Here is an 11,771-nt window from a genome sequence, read left to right on the forward strand (position 1 = left end):
ATAAAAAGGCCTGGGATTTAGCTCAGTGGTAGAGTGTCCTTGCCTTCAATCCATAGTACTGCAAAATAAATTGACAAATAAATAGAGAAAAATAAAATGAGAGAAAAGGTTTATATTAGCTTATAATTCTACAGGGTCCAATCTAAAATCAGGTGGCCCATTGAATTGTGCTCTAGCAAGAACAATACATTGTGGCAGCAGTGAGAGGAGGAACAAACTGTTTAACATGAGCCACAAAACCAAATGCCCATGAGATTCATGTCCTAGGGTCTCCTTAATGGGCACACCCCCAGGGACTTAAGAATCTGTCCTAAAGTTGCACCTCCTAAAGGTTTTACCACCTCCCAATAGCACCACACTGGGGACTAAGTCTAACTCATGAATCTTTCCATAACAGTCATCCACACCATAGCCTTCTGCTCCTGGTCCTAAAAGTTCATGTCTATCTCCCAATGTAAAATTCACTTATTCTATCTGCATGTCAACTGTTCCAGCTGTGCTCAAGAGTCCAAGTTTCCAAAGTCTCCTCCAAGACTCAAGATAAACTCAACTGTCAGCACTTGTAAAAGTAAGCAAATAAATAAATAAACAAATTATTGTCATGTGTGGTGGTGCATGCCTGTAATCCCAGCAGCTGGGGTGACTGAGGCAGGAGAATTGCAAATTCAAAACCAGCCTCAGCAGCTTAGCAAGGGCCTAAGAAACTTGGTGAGACCCTGTCTCAAAATAAAAACTAAAAAGGACTGGGGGAGGATGTGGGGAAAAAGGGTACTTATACATTGTTGGTGGAACTCCAAATTAGTGCAACCAATCTAGAAAGCAGTATGCAAATTCCTCAAAAAAAAAATGGAATAGAACCATCATTTGACCAAGTACCCCACTCCTCGGTATATACCCAAAAAAGTTAAATCAGCATACTGTAGTGACACAACCACAGCCACATCGATGTTTATAGTAGCATAATTCACAATAGCTAAGCTATGGAATCAAACTAGATGCCCATCAACAGATGAATGGGAAAAGAAATTGATATATATATATATATATATATATATATATATATATATATATATACATATACATATATATCACAATACACACACACAAAATGAAAAATTACTCATCCATAAAGAAAAATGACTTTATGACATTCATGGGTAAATGGATGAATCTGGAGACTATCATGCTAAGTGAAATAAGCCAATCCAAAAAAAAACAAAGATCAAATATTCTCTCTGATGTGTGGATGCTAACCTACAACAAGTGGGGGTGAGGGGAAAGTTCAGTGGATTAGACAAAGTGGGATGAAGGGAAGGGAGTGGGGATAGGAATAGGAAAGACAGTGGAATGAATCTGACATAATTTCCTGTGTACATTTATGACTATACCACATCTTGTACATCATGTACATCCACAAGTCTGGGACCCTAATTAGAATAAAATATATTCCATGCTTATATAAATTTATCAAAATAGATTATCTGTCATATATAACTAAAAAGAATGGGTTAAAAATACATATGGAAAAAAAAGGGGGATTGGGAATGTGACTCAGTGATTTAAGTGCCCCTGGGTTTGATCCCCTCACATCAAAAATAAACACATAAATAAACAAATTCAATCATACAATGGTTGGACCAGCAGATGGTAAATATTCCTCTTCCCAGAAATGGGAATATGAAAGAGAGATGAGTCCCCAGACTGAAACTTGGCAGCGAAAATGTTTAATTTTAAAGCTCCATTCCCAGTATACTGTTTACATGGATATAGGATGTGACTTGAGCAGCCCCAACCAATGACTTTGCTGATTGCAGGCTACATGGCCATTCTCTCTGGCTAGATTTGCATGCTGTCTGCAGCTTTAGTCAGGGACATTGCATTTTGTTGGCACCTTCTCTTCCTACTGTATCCATTGTAGCTTTACTCCCACACATTTATGACACAGAGCCCAATTGGGGGCTGCTAGCAGAGAACCCTCCAGCATGCTGTTTGGACTCCTAAACTTTCTTGAAATCTTAACAGTGGCCGTCATGGCCCCATGAAAACCAGCATCCTGTTAACAACACCAAAGTTTGCCACTGGCATGAACTACATCTGGGCTCACTTGAACTCTGGCTGCAACCAGGAATGCTTTGCCAACTGAATATGAGCTATAAATCCTGAGGAAGTCATGGGTGCATAGGGTACCTTAAGGCTATGTTCTGAAATGATCTTTCCATGAAAAGTCTTTGAAACAAGTTTTCCCTTCTCTGAGATCTTGCAACTTGCCGAGATACCCTCAAAACATCTTTCCCATTGTCCAGATTCAAAGCTGTTGGCTTCATTTTATTGCACTGCTCTCTTTAACAATCATACCTTCTTTAGCCCCACCCTTACAAGTACTCCTCTCTTGGCCAAATTGCAAATTTTCCAAATCTTTATGCTCTGATCCTTTTTACTCCTGATTCCCAATATAAAATTGACCAGAAGTAATCAGTAATTATCATGCTGTAAAAACTTGAAATCTCCTCTTCCAGACAAATTAGTTCATCACCATTAAGCTTGGCCTACCTCAAAGTATCAGGGCATAGACAAAATGCATCTCATTTCTTTGCCATGGTATAACATGTTTGCCTCTCATCCAATTCCAAACAGAATCCTCATTTCCATCGGAAACTTCATCATTATGATCCTTATTTTGCACCTTGTATCAGCATTCTGGTCTTTGAGTCCTTACCAGAGTTTCTCATCAAACTCCACTTAATACATCCCAGGCTTTCTACAACCTCCTCCTCCAAATCCTTCCAAACTTCTCTTATTATTTAATTCCAAAAACTTCTCCATATCTTTAAGAATAAAGCCAAAGTTCCTCCTTCTTGAAAATAATTCTTTATACTAGTCAGCTTTGCATCATTATAATGAGTTACCTGAGGAAATGAGCTTACCGAGTATAAAAGCCTATTTTGCCTTGTAGTTCTGGAGGTTCTAGATCAGTTTTCCTCATTAATTTGACATCATGGCAAGAGAATGTAGTACAGCAATACACTTACATCACAAGCCAGGAAATGGAGAGACTTTCAGACTCAGGAATCACACTTCCATTGAGGGCACATCACCAGTGAGCTAAAAACCTTCCCAAAAGGTCTCACTTCCTAAACATTCTGCCACCAGCCAATATTGTCATCTTGGAGATCAAGCTACCAAAACATAGACCTTAGGTTATATTTATGAAAACCATAGCATACCCTTTAAAATTATCCTTATATCAACTACATTTGTGCATTTCAAAATTAATCTTTATTCTCAAAAAAATTGGGATTCAGGCAGAATAACTGCCTATCTTTGTAATGATAATAGTGACATAATATTTTATAAACCTATTTAGTAGCTTGTGAAATATGATAATTCATTACCTAGAAGTTTCAAATATTACTAGCATATCATCACTGTGTATATGGATGTGTTTCTGTAGTTATGTGTGCACTTACAGGCACCTGTATGTTGGATTTCAAGTAAATATAAAAGTAATAGCATATAAAATACATATATGCTTAAGTAATATCACTAATATTTGTATGTACTGCATATTCATACATGCTTATGTATTCATGTTTTTAACTGGAAGCTAAATCATCATTTGCTGTTGCCACAGAATTTCAGAAAATCTCTTAAATGCTTGCTTTAGGTGCTAAAATATGTGCTTTTGATAGGTTAACAAGTTGAATAACCATTTTTCTAGCATGTGGCTTTCTTACATTTTTGGTAATGCTAGGTTGCTGGATGTGGGTCAGAAGAGGCTAGAGAGGATCCACATGAAGATAGTTATCAGAGAGCTGAAGAATTTCCTCTGTCTTTAACCAAGTCAACTGAAAGGGACTTTAGAGAACCACCTGAAAAAATTAACAGGTGTCCCCAGAGTTTAGGATTATATAATGAATATACAAGACTCACACCTGAAAAATTCTAAGGACAAATGTGTGGCTAGTACAGCCTCTGGTGACAGAGTTGGGAGATGGATGAAAGTAAATTTTATTTCTCCTGATAAGAGGCGTCAGGGGCCAGTCTACCATAGACTCAATGTGGTTCTCATGCAGGGAAATACTTGTAGTCATTTGGGAGACAATTTCTCCAAAATGTACTTACTAGAAGGATACAGAGAGAGTGCGTAAGTATAGCAGGTTGTGGGGTTCAATGACTGAGAGAAATACAATTGGTGTTCTGAAGGGGCATCTGACACATAAGAGACCTAGAGGCTGAGTTTTCCATTGGCGAATCTCAGAGGAGAGGAACATCCTCATGTAATATCTGCCACATAAGTGGGCAGTGACACCATATGAAAAAATGTACCCCGATCAAGTAAGTTGACACAGCTATAGCCTGACTTTATGAAATCAAGAGCTAGGCTCTTCCTGAATCATGCAGTCTGAAACTCCTCCATTGAACAATGAACTCAGAGGTATTTTTAAATTATGGCAACCAAAGTGGGATCAAGAAAATAAAAGAATAAATTCAGAAATAATGAAAACTCTTGAGGAAGAGCAATTATTATCATTCATCTTAAGTTTTATTTCTCACCATACATCACTTTGAGAGATGTATACCTTGTTGTCTCTCTCCTTGCCCTCTCCTGCCTCTTCTGTTTTGCAGAGAATTGAGTTAATATACACTCTGTTGAGGGAAGCACCATGACCTTTAATTCCTGGCAGCTTCCTCTTAGTTAATTTTTCAAGCATTGGTGTATTCTCTGATTTTTGTTGGTCACATTGATTTTTGAGGTCAGAAAACATGTTCTATATAAATTCAAAACTTTGAAATGTATTAAATTGCTTTTTTGATGAACAGCACACAACTGATCTTTGTAAATTTTCTGTTTGTGAAATGAAGATGCATAAAGTTTGTAGTTACAGAATTCTACATACATTTCAAGTTTACTTCATATACTCTCTCCTTGATCATTTTAAAATTTTCTATTTCTGAGAATCACATGTTAATATTTCCCACTTGCTATAATTTGGTCCCCCACCAGAAGACCCAATAGAATAGGTTTGGCTGATCTTGGACTAAGAACTCTAAAACCATGAGCCAAAATAAACCTTTATCCTTAATTATCTCATCTATTTTATAATGGTGATGAAAAACTAACCTAACAATATAATCATTCATGTTTATATTTTTATTAATCATTTTTCTATATTGAGGCCATATGGAGATATAAAAATTCAGAATAGTTTGTTTTCCTGATAAACTTTATATCATTGTGGACTGACCTTACATATCTCTGCAAATACTTTTTTGTCTTGAAGCTCATTTTATGATTAATAATGCAGATGCACCATCTTCTTATGGCCCTCTTATGTGGCATCTTTATCATTTCTTTAACTCATGAATACTTTGGATGAATTTATTTCTTAAAGTAGGCTTTTTAAAGTCCAGTCTGACAACCTTTGTATTTTAATCAGATCATTCAGAACATCTGCACATAATGGAATTATCTATATATTTCATTTACCATTCATCTTGTAATTTCCGTTGCCCTCACCAGTTCTTTATTTCCTTATTTCATCTATTGCCCTATTTCAAAGTAATTATTTCAGTCATTCCACTTTTCCAATCATTTTCTGCATATAATTACACATCCTGTTTTCATTATCTTGTGGCTGCATATAAAATTATAATCTGCACAATTGTCAAATCTAAGAGTATTTAAAAATATTGTTCAAGAGATCTTTTTTTATATCAAACAAAGCTTTTCATCAAGAAGGAATGCTATGAAAAGGAAGTTTCAAACTTCTAATACTAAATAATTGTGTATGAATGAACATTTCTCAAATAATCTTATTAATATGAAAATGCAGTCACCCCAGTGGTAGAATGGGAAAACAGGCAAAGTGATTGGCATAAAGCATTGGGTAAATTAAATTGAAAATCTTAAATCATGGCAAAGATGGGAACAAAAGTTGGAACAATGTGCACACGCCATAAGCTCTGACAATATAGAAATAACACAAATTTATAAGTGATGGAAAGAAGGGAAAGGAAAAGAGGACAGGCATTACTGCATCATACCACAAGTGAGAAATGGAGGCAGTGAGAAAGGTCCTAAATGAACACGTCATTAGGAAAATTCTAGGTGAAGCAAATTGAGATTGGGTGAAGAACATAAAGATATTAACATTAGCATGCCCTCCATAAAAAGGAACCCTAACAAGTACCAAAGTAAATTTAAAAATGACAAAAAAAATCAATTTCAAAGAAAGACCACAAGATAGAGGCTGAATAATAAATATATAACACAAAACAAAACAAGATAATTTGAACAAACACCAAATTCTTCATATCCAAGCATGTTGCTGAATGTCACTTTAAAAAACAAAACAAACACAAAAGTGTCTCTGATGACAAATGAAAACTCAGTCCTCTGTTGCATAAAAAGGATACACTTAAGAGCATTCAAAAAGTCTAAAACCAGAGAATGATAAATATCCGGTATATGCAAGCCCAGCAAAAAAATTAGAAAGAGTGGCAAACTTAATATCTGTCCAGGTTGAATTTTGGCAAATCATCATTATATAAGACAAAGTGAAACTTATAACTTTAAGACTTATAGCAGTAGGAAATTTTGAAGTATCAGTCTTAATTTTAAAAAAAGCTAAAAGAGTCCTAATTGACATCATTTTATTTATTTATTTTTCATTTCTTATTTTTTTTTCAGGGTGGGTGGGGTACTGGTGATTGAACTCAGGGGCGCATGACCACTGAGACACATCCCCAGCCCTATTTGGCATCTTAACTCACGGAGTTGCTTAGTGTCTCGCTTCTACTGAGGCTGGCTTTGAACTCGCAACACTCCTGCCTTAGCCTCCCAAGCTGTTGGGTTTACAGGCATGCACCAAGCAACATCATTTTAAAGGCAGACTTTAGAGATACATATCCAACTTTGCATACCAATACTAGAGAGTAAGACTTCTTTTGAAATGAGCATGGAGTATTCATAGAAACAGACTACATTTATGCAAAATATTTAATAAGTTTTGAAAGTACAAATATCTGGGAAATGAAACATATCTAGAAATTAGTAAAAAAAAAAATACACAATAAACAAAAATTGAAAGAGATAATCACCAAAAATTGACGGGAAGTGATAAAAGACACTTATCCTCAATTCCTCCTTGGACAGTAAAGTAGTAAAACTAATCTTGGCCAGGTGCCAGATTAATCAATAATGTTGAAAGGCATATGATTATTTCTTGTAGCATTTTTGCAATAATTTGTCTAAGTTGCAATTTGATATTTACCTGATAAAAATTTTAGAAACAACTAACTAGAGTTAATCTGCTAAAACATGAGCAGGACCTCTGCAAAGAAAACTGTAAAATATCATCCAGACAAAAATAGACCTAAATAAATATAAAGATAAAACATGTTAAAATATTAGACAAGTCAATTTTAAACATTTTCATTGTCAAAATGATCAATAGATTCAATAAATTCCATATAAAAATGTCAGCAACTTGCCCACAACTGAGAGAGAGAGAGAGAGAGAGAGAGAGAGAGAGAGAGAGAGAGAGAGAGAGTGTGTGTGTGTATGTGTGTTTAAATTGGCAAGCTGATGCTATGACTTACTTGGACATACAGAGGACCAAGCAGAGCTGAGACAATACTGAAGAAAGCAACAGGGTTGAAGGATTCAATTTACCAAGTATCAAGGATGATCATCAGGCTTCTACTGTTAAGATGATATGACACTAGTATGGGGATAGATAGATAGAGGGTGCAATAGTGTAGACTCTTAAAAACAATCCCATAAATATACCACCATTAATTTTGATAAAGGTAATACTGAATTAGAATGGGGAAATTATAGTCTTTTTCTAGAAGCTATGCTGTCACCATTAGATATTCACACACACACACACACACACAAACACACACACACACACACACACACAATTACAAGTAAATTGTGAACCAACACGTCAAAAAAAAAAATCCTACAAAAATATAGGAAAGTATACTTAGAGAAGACCAGTGTTTTTGAGTAGTACATAAAAAGTATAATAAAATAAAAGAATAATAAGTTGAACTTCTTTAATATTAAAATATTTTCTTCACCAAAATTTTCATCAAAAAAAGAGGCCAGCTTTAGGTGGAGAAATAATAAGCAAACTATTTATACCACCAAGAACTCAAATCAATAATATATAAGACAGTTTTTGCAAATCAACGTACAACACTAAAACTGAATTGCAGAATTGGCAAAAACATTTCATGGAAACTTTTTAAATTCTAACTGACCAAAAAAGATATGAAAAGATGCTCAAATTCATCATCCATCATTGAAGTATGAATTAAAATCACAAAAAGATAATACTACATAACCACTAGAATATCTGGGGTGCAAAAAGAATGACAATATCAAGTTATATCAAGAAAGTAGAAAATCAATGTTCTCACATACTGACTAGAAATATGCAAATAAATACAACTACTTTGGAAATTTAGTAGTATATAATATAGCTGAAAATAGTTATTTTATGACTCAATATTTTCATCCCTGGAATTTTACCCAACAAAAATATGCACAGAAAGACATATACAAAAATGCTGATAAAATTTTTGTAGCATCCATACAAGTAGCAAAGACCAGCTATTCATACTAATATATCAAATGCTTCAACAATGAAAATTCTGAAACTATTTGAACAAGCATCAGTGTTCTAAAATACATAATAAATAAGATATAGTAAAGTACATACTGTATTATTTTATTTGATAATTTTCAGAAGTTAGGCCACTATGTAACAGAAATCCCAGGAGTGATTATCATTCATTAGTGACTAGGAGATACATTTGAAATTTCTGTACTGGTTACAGGTACCTAAGGTGGTTTTAATCTTGTCAAAATTGCATATACTAATGATCTTCAGACTTTTTGTACATATAAGAGTTCACTTAAAAATAAAATTTCTATACCTCTCCAACCCCATAAAATATTTTTATTTGGAATTGTTCCATTGTACTGGGAAATATCTCTTGGAGATAATTATTTCTTAGCAATTTGAAATTCCATATTAATAACAAAACATACAAAGCTGTTTCCTTGCATTAATATTTTGAAAAAATTGGTTCCATGTTAGGTAAGCTTAGGTATTCTTTGTACTGAAAACATCTAATTGCATCTAGACCATCATTATATAAGTACTTTTCCCCATCTTCTCTCTGATATAGCAGTGAACAGAAATTCTAGCTTAAACACCTATTTCATAATACATTCTTCCAAACAATTTCCCTTATTCTGCTAATCATATATAAAAATGACCTCCTCTGAAATGATTTATGCACAGTCTTATGACCAGTAAACTTGACAATTAATTATGCCTTTCGTTGTCACATATTGTGCTATCTTCTTGTACTGCTCTTTGCATTTTTATTGTTCTTAATGCTTTACCTGCCTAATTTTTATACATACAGATAATGCTGCATTTTTCTTTTTCTTTTCTTTTTGTTACTAAGGAGAGATGCTTAACCACTGAGCAATATCCCTAACCCTTTTATTTTTATTTTTTAATCTGAAACAGCATCTTACTAAGTTGCTTAGTGCCGCAGTCCGGCTTGCTGCAGCAAAATAACCGGGGGGTGACGAATAACTTGTGTACTTGATACAGCAGGAGTAGGAGCCGTTTATTGCAGGACAGGAGCAGTATTTATACATTCCACACAGCTTATCTAATTAACATAAACTAGATACATCAGTCAACCAATCAGGAATCTCCACACTTAATGGCTCGCTTTTGTTACTTCTCAAACCACTCCCTCTGGCATTTTGCCAGGCACCATCCAGACTTGTTTACCAACTCTAACATTCCCCTGGCTAAATGCCAGGTGTTATTTTGACTTGTTTACAGACTCTAACATTTCCCCCTTTTGTTTAATTTAAATAATGACCATAGTGGTTTTTACAGAAACACCATAAATAACCTGCTACAAACAGAAAGGGAGGATACAAAATGCCACAATACCAAGCCATTTGATGGCTCCATGCAAGAAGCCCTTGGAAAAATTATACCAGCAATGGCACCATTTGCAAAGATACCGAGTTACAATTTGTTGTAGATTACACTTTGTTGTCTCAGTCCTGGTAAAGCAGTGTCTCAATAGATTAACTCACAGTTCAGGTAAATCACAGTCCAGGTAAGTTCTGCAGGCAGCTAGCTTAAATCACAGTCCAGGTAAGTTCTGCAGGCAGCTAGTTTGATTTGAAGTCTCGCCCGTTTCTCAGCCGAGGTCTCATCCGGTTTTCAGCAACACTAGAAATTCTTCCACCTTGGTCTTTACTGGCACGAAGGCAGGAACTCCGGATGGCTAAAGAAAATCCTGTAGCATTTCACTAAGAAAACAACCTTCTGAACAATTTAGTACATTATCTCAAGGTTTTTTACATTTGAAATAAGCCTTAATAGTGCTCATTACTCATTAGCTTCCAGGTGTGGGAGAACCATTGTAGTTACTGGCCTTGGAAATGACCAAACAACAGGGACACCAGTAGCGTCTTTTGCTGGCTGTAGTGTCCTGGGCAGCCCCAGATGGCCCTGGGGAGTGTCCTGGACTCAAACTGCTACTGGGCACAGGGAGCAAGAGCCTGCTAGACTGTGCCTCCAGGTCAGGTCTAGATTTGGGCTCGCAGCAGTGGAAGAGCCAGCTCCCCGGCCAGGAGGCGGGGAAGGGCCAGTCGCCGCCGCCTCTTGGAAAATCCTTGCTGCGCTATGACCGGCTTGCACACTCGGCAGCCGCCTCTCCGCTTCACGCACCCTCCGGTAACGAAAAGTATTCAGTAATAGCCTTTTGCTGCAACTTTTTTCCTGATAATCCTTCTTCTTCTGAACTTTCTGTTTCTTTCTGACTAGAGTTCCTGGGCTTCCATCAACACATGCCTTAAATATTCTTGGTTCCATTGGGGTGCCTTCTTCCCTTAGTAATTTACTTCTCACCCCTTCCATATTTTCATCACAAAGACAATACAATACACTTAGACAAAACAAGACACAAACATACTGTATCAATCTTCTCCATTTTCTCGAAATGGTCATTTTTCCTCTCGCCCTATCTGCCTAGGGACGAGCAGATTGCCCCCGTCCTATCTATGGACGGGCAGCTTTTTTTTTTGTCACTTACCCCCGAGTGTCCCGGGGCTCCCCGTAACGGGCCACCATCTGCCGCAGTCCGGCTTGCTGCAGCAAAATAACCGGGGGGTGACGAATAACTTGTGTACTTGATACAGCAGGAGTAGGAGCCGTTTATTGCAGGACAGGAGCAGTATTTATACATTCCACACAGCTTATCTAATTAACATAAACTAGATACATCAGTCAACCAATCAGGAATCTCCACACTTAATGGCTCGCTTTTGTTACTTCTCAAACCACTCCCTCTGGCATTTTGCCAGGCACCATCCAGACTTGTTTACCAACTCTAACATTCCCCTGGCTAAATGCCAGGTGTTATTTTGACTTGTTTACAGACTCTAACAGCTTAGAGTCTCTTTAAATTGTTGAGGTTGATCAACTTTCAATCCTCCTGCCTCTGCCTCTCAAATGACTAGGATTATAGGTGTGCACCACCATGCCAAGCACTCATTTTTTTTTTCCTTTTTGGTACCAGGGATTGAACTCAGACACACTCAACTACTGAGCCCTGTTTTGTATTTTTTTAGACAGGATCTCATTGAGTTGCTTAGTGCCTCACAGTTGCTGAGAATGGCTTTGAACTTTCGATCCTCCAGTCTCAGGCTCTTG

At 36.4% G+C, this 11,771-nt stretch overlaps 1 long non-coding RNA gene across 1 annotated transcript; it reads right to left on the reverse strand.

Annotated features, from left to right (window-relative positions):
• Window positions 1-9,888: 9,888 nt before the first annotated feature.
• Window positions 9,889-11,487, reverse strand: LOC139701707 (uncharacterized). Its single transcript, XR_011704238.1, has 2 exons — window positions 11,152-11,487; window positions 9,889-10,341 (listed from the first exon to the last, which is right to left on the reverse strand). It is a non-coding gene; the product is annotated as an uncharacterized lncRNA (long non-coding RNA).
• Window positions 11,488-11,771: the final 284 nt, after the last annotated feature.

The sequence above is a fragment of the Marmota flaviventris genome, chromosome 14 (assembly GCF_047511675.1).
Source record: "Marmota flaviventris isolate mMarFla1 chromosome 14, mMarFla1.hap1, whole genome shotgun sequence".
NCBI classification, from domain to species: domain Eukaryota; kingdom Metazoa; phylum Chordata; class Mammalia; order Rodentia; family Sciuridae; genus Marmota; species Marmota flaviventris.